The 20,819-nt window shown below is 45.4% G+C and overlaps 1 protein-coding gene across 2 annotated transcripts in view; it reads right to left on the bottom strand.

Moving 5' to 3' along the window:
- The window catches only part of LOC137654657 (fatty-acid amide hydrolase 2-like), a 176,885-nt gene extending 156,656 nt beyond the window's left edge, over positions 1-20,229 (bottom strand). Inside the window, exons 1-2 of one of the 2 annotated variants that reach the window (XM_068388493.1) lie at positions 20,163-20,229; positions 4,944-4,995 (exon numbers count right to left, since the gene is read on the bottom strand). The gene's annotated coding sequence lies outside the window, so the exon portion shown is untranslated. The remainder of the gene's footprint in view (positions 1-4,943; positions 4,996-20,162) is intronic. The other variant, XM_068388491.1, reaches the window with a different exon arrangement.
- Between the last annotated feature and the right edge of the window lie 590 nt (positions 20,230-20,819).

Genomic DNA, 20,819 nt, shown 5'->3' with positions numbered 1-20,819 from the left:
AAGTGAAGAAAAAGGTGTTTGTTGGTCCTACACATAGTATTGACAATTAATGAAACTTAAGGGGACGTGATATAGATATCAAGCTTGTGATCAATGTTTTAGAGTTTTTAGTGTGGGGGATTCTTAGGATATTAGTGCAGTGGACACTTTAGTGAAAAAAAAGAAAAGGTTGCCCGAAAGGCCTCACAATACTGTGCCTATTAAGGTTATATGAGCTCCACATTCATCGTACCATGGGATAATTTGGAGCATTCAACAGCAGCACAGGAGAAAGACTGTTTTGTGGAAATGACAATACCCATCAAATGAGGCAATGGCCTTGCTTAATATCTATTCACTTCAAAGGATGATTTTTTTGTAGTTTATATTGTTTCTTATGTGAGAGTAACTGAATACTATAATCTGTTCCTGGGGACTTTGTACTGTATTCATTAGTGTCCAATGTGTGGGCAGTTTGTTTCTTTTTATTTTTCCCATCATTTGTTAACCTGGTTATTGTGGGACTGAAGTGAAGAGGGATACTGTACTAGATTCTGTTTTTTATAATCCTCTTTCAATACATTTCCTCCTAGAGGGTGATTCACGTTCCAGCCTATAAATACATTAAGTAATTTTTTTCTCCTGATGTTCTTAAGGTTTACCTAACCAGTATATATTACCTAGAGAGCACACTGCTCCTCTTATTTAGGACTCCGTGCATAGCCCTGCAGAGAGAGACAGGGAAACCAAGAAAAAATAATAGGGAAGTAAGGTTCGAGCTGGGTCCCCTTACCAGTATAAAATCATGTAGTGCCCAGTGCCCAGTTCATCCTTGATTTTTTACCTTTTACCCAGATTCCTGGGTATTCCAAAGTTTCTTTTTGTGTAGTGAAAAAGAGTGTGGTCAGCATCAGACGCTAGGCAGTCTGCGTGCTACATCTGACCAAAGTCCGCAAACTACTACAGTGGGAGCGCACAATGTAGCCCAAGGACCCCAACCATAGGTCGAACCACGAAGCAGCCTGCTTGGCATACTTTGCGCCTCTCTCTATGTTGAGGAGCTCAACTGCCAAGAGGGAGACTCCCAAAGCATAGAGGGTTTGCATCGGAAGACCCTTCGTCAGAGATTTCACCAAAGGGTCGAGGAACATGGTGGAATGCGGTTCCCCTCAACCTTAAAATACTTCCTTTTTAAAATGAAAGGAAGCGGTAAAGATCGTAAAGAGGAACATGCCCTCATGGAACTGAAAGTTCTGGCTATCTGGGTGATAGCCTTCTTTTTGGCAGCTGTTAGGCCTGTAGACCAAGGCAAGGCTGCACTGGTCTCTGAAAGCTTCTGGGTCTCAAAGACCTCATCGAGAACCATATCCTTCCCTTCCTGGGTGGTGGTACCAGGAGTTGACAGCCTATTGATGGCCCTCATACAAGAGAGGACCTGCTAAAGGGTATGCTCCGACTTTCGTCTCTTATTCTGAGTGAAAGTTCAGACTAGCTGCCCTCGGAAGATTTTCGTCATCCGTGTCCAATTAGCGATCTGTCTCCAGGCTCACATCTAGAGCTTGCAGGAGTCGTAGGCTTTTCCTCTGGTGGAGGTAAGGAAACTGGACACAGGTCCAGAGGAAGTACCTCAATTTCTTGAGAGTTGAAGGGTGGACAGAGATCTCCCTGGGAAACCCAATGTCCCTGCTTGTCCTAGGATGGATGAGATAGGTGTACGGTGGAGTTACACCTCTCATCCTCCTCTTCTGTTTCTTAGTCATGGTTTCCTTCACCTTCACTGGTGTAAAGGGAAGGTTATCCAGGTAAGGATCAGAAGATGGAGGTACCTCAGCACCAGATCGAGATGGGGAAGATCGTCGTGCCTTGTCTGACAAATGTCTCCTTCTCGGGTTAGAACTCCTATGAGATGAACTTGAGTCAGACTCCAAGGGAATCCGATGAGTAGCCCTGACTATAACAACTGGGGGCTGTGGCGGTGGAGGAGCAACACTCAAAGATATATGCAGGGTAGTTAGGAAGGTGTTAACCCATGCAGGTAGCTCAACAGCCTTTGATATGTCCTGGGTTTCCCTAGAGAATCCAGGGGGAGGTGAATGTCTTCTAGGAGGAGCCCTAGAGGGAGCCTGTGTAGTCGTAGAAGAGTCTCCGTGGTAACAGGAGGTGCTCCTTCGTCAAGCAAAGAGGACGGTCCGGGGTAATAGGTACGTTGGCATACCTATTAGGAGGGGCTCCTTGAACCATTCTGGGAAGGGTACAAATAGACCTACTGCTAGAGGTGGTAGAAGCCTGAGGTGTTGGTACCGCACTTGCTCGTAGTTCCGAGACCTCTATTCATGAAACACTCATGGAAATCGCAAATTTTCACGTGAAATTAAAAGATTCATGTGCAAAATAGCGAGTTACGTGCCACAATGGGCGCGATTCAAGAATAGAAGTACTCGTAACAAAAGTACTAAGAGCCATACTGTACTGAAGAAGCTTTGAGCATTCCTGTTGCTTCAGAGGACTGCCTGTGCCAGACGTAGTTGGCAGTGAGGACCTTTGAGTAGGGGCAACTCTAAGCTTTGGTGAGCACGTCACGGGGGAGCGCATTGGAGATCGTCGCATGAGCAAACGCTGCGCTCAAGTACCCTAGGCAGCAAAAGGCACTGGAGGTAGCTTAGCTGGACGCCTCTCTGCAGAATGTAGTGTCTCAGGATCAGGTTCGGGCCAGGGTCTTTTAGGAGAAAGACAGGTTGATGAGCGACGTGCTGATGGACTGCACATAGTTTACCTCTTCCCCTTGATGAGGAACGTCTAGACCTTGATCGTGAACGCATGATTCGAGATTGTGAACGAACCAATCATGATTGGGAGCGTCTAGCCTTCGATCGTGAATGGCGCGAACGTCCCCAGTGCCTAGCTAGCAGACGTGAGCGTTGGCCTCATGATCAGGAATGTCGTCCTCGTGAACGGCGCCCTCGTGAGTGTGAACGTTGCCCTTGTGAACGGGAGCTTCGGCCTCGCAAACGTGAACGTCGTCCTCATGATCTAGATCGACGGGATCTAGAACACATATATCCAGACCTACATCTCGACTTGGTTGCTCGTGATCGTGAAGAACACGATTGCGAGACTCTACCTCGTGAAGAGGAACACCTCCGAGGAGAGCGTTGAGACCGTTGTCTAGTGAGTGTGAAGATCTAGAGCAGGAACACCTTCTGGACACAGTGTTGAGATCGTATTGACCTACAATCTATATGATCTTCAGATTGTCGCGAACGACAATCAGGAGAAGAGTGTCCGTAAGGACGAGAAGATGAAAAATCTCGTCCTTGCTACCTGCTGGTGGAAGGAGTGCTGGCCTCTTGAAGATCATCTCCTACAGCCTAAAAATTCCTGTGAGGAGAAACAGAGGGCTAAGGGTTAACAGACGATGATGTCCAAGGATGGCGGTCAGGATCGTAGTCAGAAGGAGACCATTGGAAGGGCGAACGCAAGCGATCGCGTCGTCCACGCGTGGAAGGTCCAGGAGAGAGCGACAGATGTACCTCACAAACCTCCAAAGCATAGGATGTTGAGGGCTCTGGAGTAGGATCCTTCCAGGCACTACGCTGAAGGAGTGGAAGCAGCTCTTCCTTCGTAGGGGGTGCAGAAACCCCAAGGGACAGCCACGCCTGCAACACATCTGCAAGGGAAAATGGCTCCCCGCCGGCTGGAGGTGAAATTGCTCCTCTAAGGGAAGCAACTAACCCTCAGTGCCCCGGGGTTACCAAGGAGTTATGGGGTCTGCGCTCCTGCTCGTCCGCCCTTCAGAAGAGCACGAACGAGATGGAGCTTTATAAAGAGGAATGGGGGTACGAGAAAAAGAAGAACACCCTTTCCTCTCCCCTGAAAGAGAAAGATCGCGCTTTGCCTTCTAGGCATTGGGAGGCAGGCCACTCAATACACTCTTCACAAGAGGAACTCTAATCGCAGTAATGCCCTTTACACGAAGGACACAGAGAGTGCGAGTGCGGGTCGGTATCCACTGAAGACATGAAGGTACCGCACTCAGCACCCTCGTGACCAGGACACGTCCGCATGAGGGCGATCAGAAGAAGCACAAGCACACCTGATAAGAAATTACAAAGTCAATGGCAGATTTTGAAGGAGAGAGAGGAGACTTCCGCTCTCTACAAGCCAAAAGAAATAAGTGACGCAGCTCACGGCCATGAGGGTATATATAGAGGTGGCTGGGTAACCCCCCAGCCAGCCCCAGCCTACCCACTAAGTTAGGCAGGGTTGTTACCTCGCACTTTTAGACTAATAGCTACCTTCTGCTTTGCCGAAAGATAATCTACATAATTAACATAAGGTTTGTTAGTATGGGGAACAATGTGTAATTATCAAAAAGGCAATGCCATACACCACATCTTTGTTCACAACTCAATAAGTCTTTACTATGTAAAAATACTGAAAAATAGATTTTACTCTAAAGATAATGTATAACTTGGGCATTTATCTCAAGCGCCTGGTTGAAAAAAAGATCTACCATAAATAAAAAGGTAGTCCAATGAAGACAAAAAGTCATATCTCCCATTCTTCATGACCTAGTGCAGTTTATCAAACACGAAAGCTTGTACCTTAATCTCCCAAATTTTCCACAACATATATGCACATACATACAAAAGCTAAAATATTTAAATGTACATTTCCCACATTAATGCATTAAATCAAATTTCTACTTAAATAAAAAGTTCAATTCCACTTTATATACATAATCAAACAATTTCTATTTACAGGTAAATAGTTATGATGTGAAATTCATACACCCAGAAAAATCAATGCAAGTGATTATCATATCCATAAGCAATACAGTATAATTATTATACCAATCATACAAATAATATTGCATCATGACATATACCACTTTTACTAAACCAACTTCACAGAAACTATAAAAAAAAGTCTCTAAAGTATCTGGAACTGGTAAATTTACTTACCTTTAAACTTTGGATTTAGAGCAGTGTGTAGAAGATGACGTATGCCTGAGGCCTGTAAATGGGCCAAATTCAATAAATTAGGCATTATTAGATACTGTAAATAACTTTTGAGGCTAAACAGACCAATTTCTTAGGAATAGATGGATGTTCTATCCTCACTCTATCTTTTCTAGCATCAAGTACCACAGAGCAAAAGATCAACACTTTCCTAAAAGTGCCACCAAGACCAAGTTGCTGCTACCTAGAATTTAATTAACTTTTCCTTCTGATGCCATGTAACAAAAACTTCATACTTTTACTTTCTTAATTAATGAAACTATTGACAGCCATAATTCAATATATCAAAATCTACTGGATTAATTCTATAAAATCCTTATACAGTACTGTACAAATTAACTTATAATACTTATAGAAAAAAATCTAAACATAGTATTTGGAACCTCACCCACTCCTTGTATAATGGATATTATATTACGTCCCTCATAGAAAAAAATCTAAGAAACCTTTCAATGCCTAAGCCAAACCTACTTTACTTATTATGTACAGTACCTCCCTCCTTTCTACTATTCCTGGTTTATATACATCACAAAAGTTATTTACATTGTATACACACACACACACACACACACTATAGAGTGAGCCCATACAAGTGTCAGAAAGGTTTTGTAAACATATATGTCAAATGTGTTATGAGGAAAGGGAATAGCCTAAATGTTAAAAAAAAAAACAGAAGTATACTTTCAACACAATTATGAAAAAAACAAATTGTAAGAGAATATTTTTTTTAATAATCAGGGGAAGTTTAGGGTAACATCTAACCTTCCCTTCTTAAGATAATCTCTTAGTACAATGCAGTAGCAATAGATGATGCAACTATCATCAAACATTTCACAGCTTTTTCACCCTTCAGTACATGATATATACCCATGAATTTTACTTTTAGTTAAATTTCCTTCAATTAAAAATTATCTGCAAATCATTAAAATCAATTTTAAAATCTTCCTTTCTAGGTTAAACATAAAAGTATGCAAATCATTATAATAATTCATATTAACAATTCAGTTGTGGTTATGCATGTTCAGAAGGTTGTACTGTATTTAAAGATAAAGTATTGATTACCTGAATACTGTTGAAAGATTTAAGAAGCTTTTTTTTCATTTCACTGATAAAAATGTTGAATTGCTCATTCAAAAAAATGAAGTACTGAACAGGCAGTAATAAAATATGCAAAACAATATCTTAAAGCAGCAAGCCCCAATAACACCTGCTAAAAGCTACATCTTTTAAACTATTTTCTCTGTATAATAGATGAGGGCCCATTAAAATCAAGGGGAAGAGAGAAAACCAAATAGAGATATAACATCATTCCATGCTATTTGAGAGCATTTGGATCCATAAAATATTTTAAACTTATATTTGAAAAAATATAAATATATATATATATATATATATATATATATATATATATTTATATATATATATATTATATATACTGTATATATATATATATATATATATATATATATATATATATATATATATATTATATATATACTGTATATATAATATATATATATATATATATATATATATATATGTATATATATATATATATATAATACTGTATATATATAACATATATATATATATACATTATATATAATATATATATATATATATATATATATATATGTGATATTTTAATTATAAAATAAATTTTTGAATATACTTACCCGGTGAATATATAATAGCTGCTACTCAGCGGCTCGACAGAAAACACACTCAAAAACTCGCGAGCGATCGCTATGAAGGTTGCGGGTGTGACCACCAGCGCCAACTATCGGCCAGATACCACTCTTGCATGTAAACAAACCCTTCAATTCTTCTCGTCCCGCTGCGTCTCTATTGGGGAGGAAGGGAGGGCCTTTAATTTATATATTCACCGGGTAAGTATATTCAAAAATTTATTTTATAATTAAAATATCATTTTTAAATATTTAACTTAGCCGGTGAATATATAATAGCTGATTCACACCCAAGGCGGTGGGTAGAGACCAGAGTTAATTAAGTTTACAGCGTATAAGCTAAGAGTTTTTGACAGTTATCAATATAACAAAACCAAAATATATAGGTACCTGGTAAGGAAGTTGACTTAGACGATTACTCTGCCTTGTAAGTCTGTCTTCCTCACGAAGCCCAGCGATCCTCTTAGGATGCTGAAAGACTCCTAGGAGCTGAAGTATCAAGGGTTGCAACCCATACTAACAGGACCTCATCAAACCCCTAATCTGGGCGCTCTCAAGAAATGACTTTGACCACCCGCCAAATCAACAAGGATGCGAAAGGCTTCTTAGCTTTCCGTACATGCCAAAAAACAATATTAAAAAACATTTCAAGAGACAGATTAAAAAGGATATTGGAATTAGGGTAATGTAGTGGTAGAACCCTCACCCACTACTGCACTCGCTGCAACGAATGGACCCAGTGTGAAGCAGTCCTCATAAAGAGTCTGGACATCTTTTAAGTAAAATGACGCGAACACTGACTTGCTTCTCCAAAAAGTCGCGTCCATAATACTTTGCAGAGATTTATTTTGCTTGAAGGCCACGGAGTTTGCTATAGCTCTAACTTCGTGCGTCTTAACCTTAAGCAAACATCGGTCTTTCTCATTCAAGTGAGAATGAGCTTCTCGTATTAAAAAATCTGATAAAATATGACAAAGCATTCTTTGACATAGGCAATGATGGTTTCTTAATTGAGCACCATAATGCCTCAGATTTACCTCGTAATGACTTAGTACGAGCTAAATAGAACTTAAGAGCTCTAACAGGACATAATACTCTTTCCAGTTCGTTGCCTACGATCTCTGATAAGCAAGGAATATCAAAAGATTTAGGCCAAGGACGAGAAGGCAGTTCATTTTTTGGCCAGGAAACCAAGTTGAAGTGAACAAGTGGCTTTTTCTGTAGAAAAAACCGATGTTCTTACTGAAGGCATGAAGTTCACTGATCCTTTTAGCCGAAGCCAAGCACACTAGGAAAAGTGTCTTGAGGGTGAGATCCTTCAGGGAGGCTGAATGTAACGGCTCAAACCTGTCTGACATGAGGAACCTTATGACCACGTCTAAGTTCCATCCAGGAGTTGCCAAACGACGTTCCTTAGAGGTCTCGAAAGACTTAAGGAGATCTTGGAGATCTTTATTGTTGGAAAGATCTAAGCCTCTATGTCGAAAGACCGAAGCCAACATGCTCCTGTAGCCCTTAATCGTGGGAGCTGAAAGGGAGCGAACCTTTCTCAGATATAAAAGAAAATCTGCGATTTGGGCTACAGAGGTACTGGACGAGGACACAGATGCTGACTTGCACCAGTCTCAAAAGACTTCCCACTTCGACTGGTATACTCTAATGGTAGAAGCTCTCCTCGCTCTTGCAATCGCACTGGCTGCCTCCTTCGAAAAGCCTCGAGCTCTTGAGAGTCTTTCGATAGTCTGAAGGAAGTCAGACGAAGAGCGGGGAGGCTTTGATGGACATTCTTTACGTGGGGCTGACGTAACAGATCTACCCTTAGAGGAAGACTTCTTGGAAAGTCTACCAGCCATTGAAGTACCTCGGTGAACCACTCTCTCGCGGGCCAGAGGGTAGCAACCAACGTCAACCTTGTCCCTTCATGAGAGGCGAACTTCTGCAGTACCTTGTTGACTATCTTGAATGGTGGGAATGCATATAAGTCCAGAAGAGACCAATCCAGTAGAAACGCGTCTATGTGGATTGCTTCTGTACTTAGGACTGGAGAGCAATAGATTGGTAACCTTTTGGTCAACGAGGAGGCAAAGAGGTCTATGGTGGGTTGACCCCAAGTAGCCCAAAGACTCTTGCCCACGTCCTTGTGGAGGGTCCATTCCGTGGGTATCACCTGACCCCTCCGACTGAGACAGTCTGCCAAGACGTTCAAGTCCCCCTGGATGAATCTCGTCAACAGGGAGATGCCTCGATTTCTTGACCATAAGAGAAGGTCCCTTGCGATCTCGAGCAGCGTGAAGGAGTGTGTGCCTCCTTGCTTGGAGATGTACGCCAAAGTTGTAGTGTTGTCTGAGTTGACCTCTACCACTTAGTTTCGAAGAAGTTTTCGAATATCATCAAGGCCAAGTGGACTGCTAATAGCTCCTTGCCGTTGATGTGCATGCTCTTCTGACTTGAGGTCCACAGACCCGAGCATTCCCGACCGTCCAGGGTCGCACCCCAACCCAAATCCGACGCGTCTGAGAACAACACGTGGTTTAGGTTCTTGACTGCTAGGGAAAGTCCCTCTCTCAGACTGATATTGCTGTCCCACCATTTCAGGCATGCCTTTACTGGTTCGGAGACTGGGAATGATACCGTCTCTAACGTCTTGTCCTAGTTCCAGTGAGAGGCTAGATGGAACCGGAGAGGCAGAAGGTGTAGTCTCCCTAGTGAGACAAACTGCTCCAGGGATGAGAGAGTCCCTACGAGACTGTTCCAACTCCTGACTGAACAAACGTTTTCTTTTCAGCATTAGTTGGACTTCGAGCAGGGCTTGTTCTATTCGGTGGTAGACGGAAAAGCCCGAAAAAAACTGGACTGCGAATCTCCATCCCCAAATATAGAATAATCTGGGATGGGATCAGTTGGGACTTTTAGGTTGACCAAAAGTCCCAACTCCCTGGCCAGACTCAACGTCCAATGTAGATCCTGCAGACAGCGAAGACTGGACGATGCTCTGAGAAGCCAGTCGTCCAAGTACAGGGAGGCACGGATCCCCGATAGATGGAGGGATTTTGCCACATTCCTCATGAGCCTCGTAAACACGAGAGGCGCAGGACTGAGGCCAAAGCACAGGGCTCGAAACTGGTACCCCACATTCCTGTAAACAAACCTCAGAAACGGTTGGGAATCCGGGTGTATAGGAATGTGGAAGTATGCCTCCTGAAGGTCGAGAGAGACCATCCAGCCGCCTTCCATAAATGCTGTCAAGACAGCCTGGTAGACTTCATCGTGAAGTTTGTCTTGACAATGAACACATTGAGCGCACTTGCCTCTTACGTACTCCTGCAGCGAACATGGCTGCCAGATCATTGGAGCCATCCCTGAGGGACTTGTTCCTGCAGAGAACGTGGCTGTCAGATCATTGGAGCTATCCCTGAAAGCTTTGTTTATGCATGACATAATTGTACAGCAAAACTTCAAACGCTCGAAAATAGCTGTGAAGTCGACCTGTAAAATCTTGGAGCGTCTCATGGCCAGGCGCCAGGGAGAGTCTATGAGGTTTGAGAAGTCTATCTGGGCAGAGGCAGGAACTCCCAAGCCGAGAACCTCTCTCGTGTCATATGAGACTCTCGCTCTATAAGCCAGCTTAAAAGTAGGGAAAGCAAAGGCTGTCTCCCCCAAACTCCTCCTGGTGATAAACCAGTCGCCTAGCAAACGTAAAGCTCTCTTAGAAGAGCGAGAGAGCAGTAGCTTATAAAACAACGGCTTCGAAGTAGCTAGGCCTAGTGTAAACTCTGACGTTTAGGCGAACGAGGAGCAGCAGTTACAAAAAGATCCGGCCAAAGAGCCTTAAACATCAGCATGATTTATTTAAAGTCCATAGAGGGCTAAGCAGCTTTAGGCTCCTCTCCGTCTGACAGAGTCCTCAAGGGAATATCAGTAGGAGGGGGAACAGCAACTTCCTCATCTGAAGGAACCTTGTCCGACAATAGCCGAGTCTCAAGCAAGGGAGAGACCTACCGTGGTGGCAATGCTTTACAAGCAGAGTCCACACGCACTGGTGCATTAGTAGCGGACCAGGACGCAACGTCATGTAACTGTTAACAGTCTGTGAACTGTCAACAACAACAGGTGCGGGAGGACGCTCGGCGTCCACTCGAGACTGTTTTGACTGCCTAGTCTGAGCAGTCAAAACAACTCTAGACTGCGGTAGTTGACGCTCAGCGTCAAAACAAGTCAACTCCGCTGGTTGGCGAACGTCCTGAACGTCAACAGGAGCATTAGGAAGCGGCCTAACGTCCAAATGCGGCTGAACATCAACACGTGACCGCATCGAGTGAGGCTCTACATATCGTGACTGACGTGACTTAGCTACGCCAACGTCAACAGGACGCACAAAGGTTCGTTTGAGCGGCTGAAGGCCAGGATCTCAATGAGATAAACGGCTAGGATCAACGTGAACCTTATCGGCAGAATAGTCTTCCATAAGAGAGGCAAGCTTATTCTGCATGTCTTGCCGTACAACCCATTTTAGGATCAACGGGAAAGGTTGCGGTAAGAGACGAGGGTAACGTCTGTGACTGCAAAACCTTGCCTACAAAAAGACTCTCGGAGCCTGTGTTACGCTTTTGTTTAGGCGGCGAGCAGTCTTCCGATGACTGCATAGGGTCAGAGCTGTCCTAATAGTTAAAACCAGGACGCTGGACCTGTCCTGAAAGGACTGACTTTCGCTTAAAGGGCCTCGAAACCTTGTTCAACGGTTTCTTATGCGAAAAGCCTTCGGATGACGAGGAGAAAATCGTCTCTCTCGCCTTATGGTAGGGGTGATCTTGGTGAGATACGCCTGATACCATAGAGGGAACGTCTGTTCGCTGATCAAGGCCTCTCGAACCCATAAGTCGTACGACATTACTTCTCCCCTGGGCTTGGGTGCTTGCAAGAGGTCCCGGACTAGGCGAACGACAGGCACGAACAGACGAACCCTCGGTCGCAACACTGATAACACTTTGCGTAATATCACTTTATCACTACGATTTTCTGTTTTGCACTTATTTCACTGAAATCGAATTTTTTAACAATTCACATTAGGTATGAATAAAACTGATTTCTACCTGAAGCACGCAATTCTACCCTCATCAAAAGGTTATAATTGCGAAATCAGTCGTATAATGTAAGCACATTAATACAAGCAAAAAACAGTACAGTAAACATATTTTAAGATAAAAAGATCAGTGGCTGGGAAAGAGACTAAACACTAGTTCATTCAAAACTACGTTTTCAATCTCTCACCGTACAGTGCCTTGGGACGAGAATAAAAACTAAAAACGTTTTATCCTTTCTCCCCGTACAGAGACTTGGGACGAGAGTAACTCGAGAACAACGTTACTCGCTTGGGAAGAGAATAAAGATCGGAACGTTCTCTCTCCTCTCTCTCTCTCCGTCTCTATCTCTCTCTCTCTCTCTCTCTTGATTTCGCACCGAAGAGAAGAGCCCACTTACGTTTCGTCAATAAACAGGTTATTTGACCAAAGGAAAAAACTGAAAGGTTTTTCAATTAAAAAGTTCCTTTAAAATAGAATTTAAAACATTTAAGCTTTGAAAGACGAATGAACAAAACGTCAGAATCGATTTACTCTTTCTGCAAAGTGAAACCGTGATACTCTCTCTCTCTATCGTAACGATAGAGCGCAAACTGCGTAGCATAACTAAACTAAACGTTAGTTCATCTTTGGAACAGTACGAAGACTATTCAAAGAAAATCTTTCATAAAATATCAACTAAAAAATATTCATTTAATAAGTTTTAAATCATTAGCTCTGTAAAAGCTATTTACGATTGAAAGGGCTCAACGTTGTTTAACTTCGGTTTCCAAGTTAGGACCGCCTACTCTCAGGAAAGGTCGCATATAAAAAATCATTAAAATTTATCTTGATGTTTATTATAAATGGAAAGCTAATCGAAGAGGCCTAATAAAGGCGGTTGAGATATAAAATATATAGAGGAAAATCTATAATTAATTTATAACGTGATAAGATAATTGCTAAAAGCCTAAAACACACTTCCGTACTAAGGGAAGGGTCGGCCATTTAAAAGTCAAAGAAAGTCCAAAAAACAATCCAAAGTTATCAAAAATTAAATCTATCCAAAAACGAGTTCAAGATTTAAGTTGAAGATAAAACACCTGCATTGCGAAAGCTCAAACCAAAAGGAAGTACTTCACCAAATATGTTGAGAAAACTCCAGGTTCTACAGCGAGTAATGATACGTCTTGTCGTCAAGGTCGACAGAGAAGAATTGAAGGGTTTGTTTACATGCAAGAGTGGTATCTGGCCGATAGTTGGCGCTGGTGGTCACACCCGCAACCTTCATAGTGATCGCTCGCGAGTTTTTGAGTGTGTTTTCTGTCGAGCCGCTGAGTAGCAGCTATTATATATTCACCGGCTAAGTTAAATATTTAAAAATATATATTTATACATATATATATATACAGTATATATATATATATATATATATATATATATATATATATATATATATATATATATATATATATATATATATATATACATATATATATATATATACATATATATATATATATATATATATATATATATATATAAATATATATATATATATATATATATATATATATATATATATATATATATATATATATATATATATCACAAATTTTAAGTAATTTGTATTTTTCCTAACAGTACTTACCTCGAACTACTTTCTTTGGAGTATCTGGGATCTCCTCCCATCCGACCGGAGTTTTGTGTAGTTTACCCTATACCGTTTTCTATGAGGGATAACCTCAGGCGAGGTGATACGCGCCATGAGGCTAACCCCAGGTCAGAGAGCATGCTTGCTCAGGTCTCGACCTCCAGTAAGTTCTTGGTAGCTTAGGTCTCTAAGAATTCCAGAAGGCACTCGGGGAAGGCAGGGCGGGCCATTACCCGAAAGTAGTTTGAGGTAAGTACTGTTAGGAAAAATACAAATTACTTAAAATTTGTGATTTGTTCCAACACGGAGTACTTACCTCGAACTATTTTCTTAGGAGACTTATAATTTAGGAGGTGGGAGTGGCCTTTTAAACTTCTGAGACCGTGCTGAGATATATCCAAAGACCTAGATAGGATGCTAGGTCCTGTTGACCCCAAAGAAAACGAGAAAAGAGGAAACTACACAAAAAACTCATCTTAGTGTCTAAGTAACTCACCTCTGCAAGAAATCCTAAAAGAAATGTCCTTCCAAAGTTGGGGTACTTGTAGCCGGCTCAGGGTCCTATCTGAGACCATTTGAAGCGGAAATAGGGGGAAGAAGAACAAGGGGGGTTAAGGAACGAACCTGTGTCTCTTGTACTTACTACCCGCGGTTATCACTGGGGCTACACCTTTAAACCGTTTGGAGCGCAGAAATGACGGTACCTATCGAGAACCCGTCCAGGGATTTTCTTGAATAGTCTTTCAAGTAGTGAGCAGTGAAGATAGACTGGTTAGCCCAGGTGTCTGCTCTCAGGATCTGGCCCACTGCCATATTCTTCTCGAAAGCTAACGTAGTACTAAGACCCCTAATGTCGTGGGGTCTGGATTTTCCCGGCAGAGGGATACCTGCCTTACTGTAGGCCCTGATAATCACCTGCCGCAGCCAGAAGGAGATAGTGTTCTTCGAGACTGGCTTCTTCACTAGGCCTGTGGAAACAAAAAGACTTTTGATCTCGGGCCAAAGTCTGGCTGTCCTCTCTAAGTATTTCCTTACCGCCCTGACAGGGTACAGACGCAAGTCCCTTGAGTTGTCCGAACGAGGGATTGCTGGTACTGAGAACCCCTCAAACCTGCGATCCCACACGGCCGGATTTTGGGTCTTCGCTACGAAGGATGGCACGAACCTGAAGGTAACCTCCCGCCAACCCTTCGAGTGAGCGACTTCGTAGGACAGTCCATGGATCTCCCCCACTCGTTTAGCCGAAGCTAATGCCAATAAGAAAACTGTCTTGAGGATGAGATTCTTGTCCACGATGTCCTTTAGGGGTTCAAAGGGAGGTTCTGACAGCATCTTCAGGACCCTGGCCATGTCCCACTGTGGCACCCTAACGGCTTGCGGGGGACACGATTGCTCGAAACTCTTAATGAGCATCGAGAGATGTCTGGAGGTTCCCAGGTCGATGCCCTTCAGGAGGAAGACTTAGCCCAGAGCAGCTCGTACTCCCTTGATGGCCGGGATGGACATGTTGACCACGTCCCTGAGATAAACTAGGAAGTCCGCTATCTCCGGGATGGAGGCCCTCAGGGGCTTGATGTTCTTAGAGACGCACCATTTAGTAAAGGTGGCCCACTTTGCCTGGTAGACCGCTGTCGATGATCGCCTAAGGTAGCCTGACATCCTCGCTGCCGTCCCCGACGAATAGCCTTCTTTCCTCAGGAGACACTCGATAACCTCCACGCGTGAAGGCGGAGGGACCGAGGGTTCACGTGGAACCTTTGAAAATGTGGTTGCCGGAGAAGGTCTGGCCTGTACGGAAGGAGCCAAGGTGGAAGTTGTGCCAGTTCTTTTAGATCCACGAACCATTCTCTCTCCGGCCACCAGGGCACTACCAAAGTCATCCACAGGTTGTCCGCCCTCCTTACTCTGTTGAGGACCTGTCTGAGTATCCCGAAGGGGGGGAAGGCGTAAACGTCGAGGTTGTCCCAAGGGTGCTGGAAGGCGTCCTCGAACGCAGCTCTTGGGTCTGGCACAGGAAAACAAAACACGGGGAGCTGTGCATTTAACCTCGTTGCGAAGAGGTCCATCACTGGCAATCCCCATTTTTGAATGATGGTTTTGGCTACTTCTGGGTGCAGGGACCATTCGAATCCCACTAATTGTCCCATCCTGCTGAGGCCGTCGGCTAGGACGTTCCTTTTTCCCGGAATGAACCTTGCTGAGATTCTGATCTGTTCTACTTTGGCCCACTCCAGAAGTTCCAACGTGAGGACGCACAACTCCTTCGATTTTAATCCTCCTTGTTTCTTTATGTAGGCCACCACCGTGGCGTTGTCGCACATCAGAGCCACGGTGTTTCCCCGGAGTAGATGGACGAACTCCAGGCACGCCCTTCGCACTGCCCGCATCTCTAGCCCGTTTATGTGCTGGGCCTTCTCCTCGTCCGTCCAGCTCCCTCTTGCTGACCTTCCGAGGAGATGGGCACCCCACCCCTCCTTTGATGCGTCCGTGAACAGGAGCATCTCTGGAGGGTCGTCTGCGAAGGGCATTCCCTTGAGGGTGTTCGACCTGCCGCACCACCACTCTAGGATCTCCTTCGTCTCCGGGAAAACCAGAATCACCTTGTGGGGGGAGTCCCTCTGGTTCCAGCTCTCCTTCAGATTCCACTAGACCTCTCTGAGCAACAGCCTGTCCTGGGGGACCAGTTTCTCTAATGACACAAGGTGGCCTATCAGCCTCTGCCAGTCCTTCGCTCTCCTGGGCTGGCCCGACAGGAAGGGACGGAGGACCTGGTCTAAGTTGTCTAGTCTCTCCGCGGAGGGGAAGGCTCTCGCCAACCGGGAGTCCAGGACCATTCCGAGGTAGGTCACCCTGGTGGAGGGTATCAACTGGGACTTCTCCAGGTTGATGATGATACCCAGGACGTTGCAGAACCGCAGAAGCTTCGTGCCTTGCTCCCTCAGTACTTCCTCTGAGGCTGAAAGTAACAACCAGTCGTCCAGGTACCGAATCAGGCGAATGCCCAGTTCATGTGCCCAGGCTGAGACCGTCGTGAAGACCCTCATGAAGACCTGAGGGGCTGTGGACAGCCCGAAGCAGAGGGTCTTGAACTGCAACGTTCGGGTACCCCATTTTACCCGTAAGTACTTCCTGCTGGAGGGGTGAACTGGAATTTGGAAGTAGGCGTCCTTGAGATCTACTGACATCATGAAGTCCCCTTCCCTCAAGGACGCTAAGACCGACTCCGGAGTGTCCATCTTGAAGTCGGTCTTGCACACGAACTTGTTGAGGGCTGAAAGGTCTACGACTGGTCTCCAGCACCCTGTCGCTTTCTCCACCAGAAAAAGCCTGCTGTAGAACCCCGGACCTGGGTCCTTGACTGGTTCTATCGCTCCTTTCGCCAGCATCGCTGAGACTTCCTCCTGCAGGGCTATCTTTTTCAAGGGGTCCTTGGGGGCTAGCCACTCTGCCCGCTGATCTGGCATCAGAGGTGGGGGGTCTGCTAGGAAGGGTAACCTGTACCCTTCCTTCAGGACTGCCACAGTCCACGGGTCTGCTCCGTGGTCTTTCCATGCTTGCCAAGAGTGTTTGAGGCGCGGCCTGAACGCCCTCTTCTGGACGCTGCGTAGGAAGGTCTATAGGAGGATTGAGCTGAGGCTGCTCCCCTACAGGAGGACTGAGAGGACTGTGACCAGGCCGTAGTAGGGGTGTCTCTCCTGGGCTGGCTAGGTGAAGCCCGAGGAGGGAGAGGAACACCGGAGGTAGACCTTCTGTGTGCAGGTCTCCTCACTGGAAGGAGTCTGGAATCGCCCGGATCCTTGAGTTTCCTGACCCTTTCAATAGACTCCTCAGCTGCCTTCAGGGGGAAAATCGAGTCGTCCCACAGGGTTAGGCTTCTCAGGGACCTCGCTTCTCTATCAGAAAGCCGTCTAGTAATTTTGTTGAGGACCGTGTCCCTCCTCCGTAGGACCCAGTTGGCGGCCTGTGCTAGGGACTGGTAAGACAGAAACTTCAGGGCCTTACCTCCCGAGCTAATCAACTCCTTGAGTAAGGCCCGATTCTCTGGAACTGTGAGGTCGTACGAGGCCTGGACGCCCACTAGGGTGGAGGCCCACCAATCCAGCCACGAGGAGACGTTCACGAGGTCCTTCGCTATTTCCTCCATCATGGTGGCTTCTAATGGAGAAAAGCATATTGGTGCTGTAGAGGCCCTCTCTTCCACCGCCTCCTGGCCCAAAACGGCGAGTGCAGGCTCCAGTGTACAGGCGCCTGCACGATGGCCCTCCGGGAGGTAAAACTTGCTCTGGGACTTCAGGCCTTGGAATAGTTTTGAGGAACTCTGGTTCTTGGGAGCCTCGGCGTGGTTGGCCACAATCTTGTCCACGTGGGCTCTACCTAACTTCACATCCCTGGCTAACGGTAGTGCTAGGGAGGGTCTCGGCTGGACGGGGGCATCCACAAATCTGTTGAGACTGGATCGCCAGAATTCCTCGGGGGAGGGCTCGGGCTCGTCCAGCCTGTGGTGTTTCCGAATGAGCCCTATCACCCTTCGATAGGCTGACACCTCCGCTGCTGAAACCTCCCCTTGGTCGTCCAGCTCCTCTGCAGGACGTACTGATGCTTGAGACGGGGCTCCTCCGGCGGAGCTCTTCGTACGGGGAGAAAACAAGGCCTTGGCACTCTCCATCTCCTGGCCGAAGGACGGGCATAGCCGTCGAGACGGAGGCCTCCGTCCTCGGTCTATCCTTCCTCACGGAGGTCCATGTATCTGCGGGTCTGCTCGACGAGGGGAGCCGTATCTCACTATCCTGACGGCTCAGGGGCGCCTTGGAGGTCAGGACGCGGCTGCCAGACCGAAGGGGCGACTCTCTCCGCTGGGCGGATGAAGTCGGAACCTTCGCGGACTTATGCCTGTCTGCTGGGACCTGGAATGACGACTCCCTCTGTCGGTCGAATGTGCCACCGGACGAGTATCTCTCCGGAGAATGGGCTCTAGGGCGCCAACTTGAAGAGCCCGGAACTGCTGCCAACTCTAAAAGTCTGCTACGAGGGATGACTACCCACTCTTCGTCCGGGGAGCCACTTCTTCTCTATTTCCTTCTAGGGGATCCGGAACGCCTACTCACATGGCGAGACCTGGAGCGAGAGCGAGAGTGCCTCCTGCGGGACTTCTCCCGACGTTTTCTGAGTTTCCTCCGGGCTTCGTCCTCCGAGGAGCAGGAAACCGCATCGACTGAAGAGCCCGACAACTTGTATACTCGTTTAGGCGGGCCCGACTCACGCGATGACGTAGGAGGGTTCCCTCGACGCTCGATGGATGACGGGGCCTGCAAGAAGACGTCCGGAAACGTAGCAGATGGCGCTGAAGGGGAGCGTGGACGCTCTTCAGTGGGGGACCAGGTACCGAAGTCTTCTTCCATTCTCAGCAGGGACCTGAAGGGCGTCTTCGGGGGTACCCATGCGAGGGGGTCTGATGGCGGCGAGTGTTCTTTCTCGGCGGCACCCTCGGCTGCAGATGTTCCTGAAAAACAATCCCAAGAGCCTGGAGAAGAGTTAGGAACATTTTTCCCCCACATAGGGTCATCAGAGGAGATGTGCCCTGCTTGCACCAGGACTCCGTCCCCCACACACACTCCCGTCCCCCCCTCAGGCCTCTCACTTGCCTGGAAAGACGCCACAACCCCACTATCCTGCAGATCAGACTCCTGGGGAAGGGCCACTGGCCTCTTCCCCGCAACGGACTTACCTCGTCCCCTACTCTGGGTAGGGGAGGGTGGCAGGGAAGCTCGGTCCGACGACACGCCCGGCGAAGCACGGGGAGAAGAGATGCTCGGCTTTTTAGGTGACTTCTTCGTCGCCTTCTTCTTCTTGGTGCCGTAACGCACCCACTGCACCTCGTTCCAGGACACGCACTCCGGAAACGTGGCGGTAGGGGAATACACACTGCCCCTACACGACGAACACAAGGAGTGCGGGTCTACTTCAGGTTTCAACAGGAACGCACCACACGATTTACCGGAGATAGGCCCAGGACAACGGCGGGGATGCTCCATGACGCAGTAGGAAGCACCACGAGACAAGAAGGCACAGGGAAAGCAAAGGGAAGAGCACAAAGGAACCACGTGGGAACCGCGTGAGACACAAAGGGGTCGGGGACACAAAGAGTCACACTGGGATTAAGGAGAGCGGCGAGATGATATCACGACGCGACCAGAGAACTTACTGGAGGTCGAGACCTGAGCAAGCATGCTCTCTGACCCGGGGTTAGCCTCAGGGCGCGTATCACTCCGCCTGAGGTTATCCCTCATAGAAATCGGGTATAGGGTAAACTACACAAAACTCTCATCGGATGGGAGGAGATCCCAGATACTCCTAAGAAAGTAGTTCGAGGTAAGTACTCCGTGTTGGAACAAATTTATATTATACATACAGTATTATACTATATATATAAATATATAAATATATATATATATATATATATATATATATATATATATATATATATATATATATATACTGTATACACTAATCCATCGACTGTCACAGGTGTTTTGTTCCAGGAACCCTCAAGGATAGATGGAAAACTCCGAAGTAGATACTGTACAGTTCTGGAAATCTACGGCATATTTTTTCCATAACTTTTAAAAATTTTCATATTCTTTAATTTCTTTAAAAATTTAAGCATTGGAATTCTTTGATGCCAGAATTATAGCTAACTAGTGTCCGCAGAAGAGCTCACATAAAACTTAGATTGCACAGTACTACAAGTAAAAGTATAACTTGCCTTAGAATTTGAAGTATTTAAAAGCCTTCCCTTTCTTAAAGAACTCACCAACTGAGCCTGAAATAAGATAATAACTAATGAAGTACGACAAGAAGATAACAAAAACAAACTTTACAGCCAGGTACTGTACAACTTTTTATACAATTTGAAGGTATTTAATAAATACAGTAAATAAATATTTCCCAATGAAACCAAAATTAATCCATGCAAACTTATCTTTACGTATGCCATTTCCTAACAGGAAGATACCAAATACAGTATGCAAAACTCTGCATACACTAGGTAGTGATATAGATATTTTATTGTTTCCTCATACCTAACTGCATTGCTTTCTGTAATTTTGATCAGTTTCTTTGGATAGTTGCTCACTTTGTAAATAAATTACTTAAAATGTACATTAGATGTAAATTAATGTACATCAGCAGTTTTGTTCAATTATTTCAAAATAATACTGTACAGTAATAACTAATACCATTATTCTTAGATAAAGTAGCAGGAAAACGGTTGAATTCCTAACTGTGTTGAGTTCATCAACATTTTCCCAAAAAGAAGGGAATTCTACATGCTGAGACCAAGGCCGTCATTTAGTATTGATAATAAAAACTCAAGAAATTATTGAGAGAGAGAAGGAAGGAATAAATTGCAATAAGTAATCTT

The sequence above is a fragment of the Palaemon carinicauda genome, chromosome 15, assembly GCF_036898095.1.
Source record: "Palaemon carinicauda isolate YSFRI2023 chromosome 15, ASM3689809v2, whole genome shotgun sequence".
NCBI classification, from domain to species: domain Eukaryota; kingdom Metazoa; phylum Arthropoda; class Malacostraca; order Decapoda; family Palaemonidae; genus Palaemon; species Palaemon carinicauda.
The sequence above is the reverse complement of the archived record's forward strand: the minus strand, read 5'-3'. Positions and strand labels throughout refer to the sequence as shown.